Source organism: Seriola lalandi, unplaced genomic scaffold (assembly GCF_002814215.2).
Source record: "Seriola lalandi dorsalis isolate HSWRI2012SDOR001 ecotype SW California unplaced genomic scaffold, Sedor1 jcf7180002046631, whole genome shotgun sequence".
NCBI classification, from domain to species: domain Eukaryota; kingdom Metazoa; phylum Chordata; class Actinopteri; order Carangiformes; family Carangidae; genus Seriola; species Seriola lalandi.
This window is the reverse complement of record NW_019517195.1, coordinates 1-1559: the sequence shown is the minus strand read 5'-3', so window position 1 is coordinate 1559 and position 1559 is coordinate 1. Positions and strand designations below refer to the sequence as shown.

Sequence of the window (1559 nt, the reverse complement as noted above, 5' to 3'; positions counted from 1 at the left end):
GCAATAGCAGCTTGAGATGGAGCCAATTTGATCTATTCTATATATAGTTTGTTAGTTTAGTCCAGTGATTCAGTCAGGCCCTTTCAAAGGGTCCCAAGATAAATATACAGGGTCTTGAGATGATTAATGTTAGAGGAAATAAGTTCTGATACACACATTTGTAGCAGTTTTTCATACTTTCCTCAAATCGTTGCTGTTGTTGGTAAAATATTGGATAACTTAACCTTAGTTATTTAAATTAAAGTGACAAGGACCCACACACTGTTTTTTTGTTAGGAAATCACTGGTTTAATGTTTGACAATGCATTGTTTTCTAGGCTTATCACATGTTTTTCACGTGAAAATTAAATCTGCGAAGTAACAAGTAAGTAAAACAGTCAAACAAATGTAGTGGAGTAGAAGTATATATATAAATAATTTCCTCTGAATTTTATTAGTGTAATAGTATCAGGTAGAATAAAATCAAAATACTAAAGTAAAGCACAAGTATCTCAAAACTATACTTAAGTACAGAGTAAATGTACTTAAATGCTTGAGTAAATGTACCAAGTTACTTTATATCAATTAATATTAGTCATAAAAGAAAAAAATGAAATCAAACAATCAACTTTGAATATTTCTCAAACCTAGCTGATAGATGCAGCCGGTAACTCCTCCCCTGTGAGTTGGTTGGATACCCAATGGGCAGGGGTCATGTTAGGGTTTTAACCCCGGCTCATTACCGCGGCGATGGCTTTGAACATCTGAGAGTGGGCTGACTGTTCTGGTCGGGCAGAGAAACACACAAAGGAATACACTATCTGTGGTATAGAGGAGGACACGGTAATGAGAGGACATGCTCTCTGTGCCATCCTATTAGATGAAGAATCCAATAATCCATTATATTCCCCTATACGGAGGAGGATTTATTGATTGAGAGAAACTAACCTGCAGCAGATATATTGGCTCATGTGGCACTGATGGATGAGGAAGTGCTTTTTCTACCTCTTCTAAAAGCAACCCTTGTTTCTGAGATAAGAAGCAAGCTCATCAAATACAGACAATCATGGTTCTCCAGTTTGACTATACAGGTTATGTAGAACACTGTCTTTATAGCAAGTGAAAGTGAGGAAGTATGTCACACAAAAAACAGATCTATAAAGTGCACAGTAACAAAAAGACAATAAAACGCATCTGAATATGTATCTAATGTCTGAATATGTGGTTGTTTTGTGTCTCATTATGATGGTTTGCATCTCAACGTAGTTAGTTTACATCTCTTTTTAGTCATTTTGACTCTTTCTGAGGTCATTTTGCATCTCCTTGTGATTGTTTTGTGTCGATTCAGTTCTCTCATTGACTTTCCAACAAGAAATATTAGCAGTCACTCCATACAGTAGCTCTGGTTGAGTGACCTGACCCTTAATCTTTTCAGTAATTAATCTATGATACTAACAAACAAACCTCGTTTTACCTTCTGATTCTGCTAGGGCCACATCTGGCCAGCCCTCTGTCCACACCCCTGAATACAAGATAGCAACTTTGTCTTTCTGAGCTTCTATAGAAACCCAGAAATCATG

The 1559-nt window shown here is 36.6% G+C and overlaps 1 long non-coding RNA gene across 1 annotated transcript; it reads right to left on the bottom strand.

Annotated features, from left to right (window-relative positions):
- Nucleotides 1-264: 264 nt before the first annotated feature.
- Nucleotides 265-1553, bottom strand: LOC147819800 (uncharacterized). The gene is made up of 2 exons (XR_015436429.1): nt 928-1553; nt 265-763 (listed from the first exon to the last, which is right to left on the bottom strand). It is a non-coding gene; the product is annotated as an uncharacterized LOC147819800 (long non-coding RNA).
- Nucleotides 1554-1559: the final 6 nt, after the last annotated feature.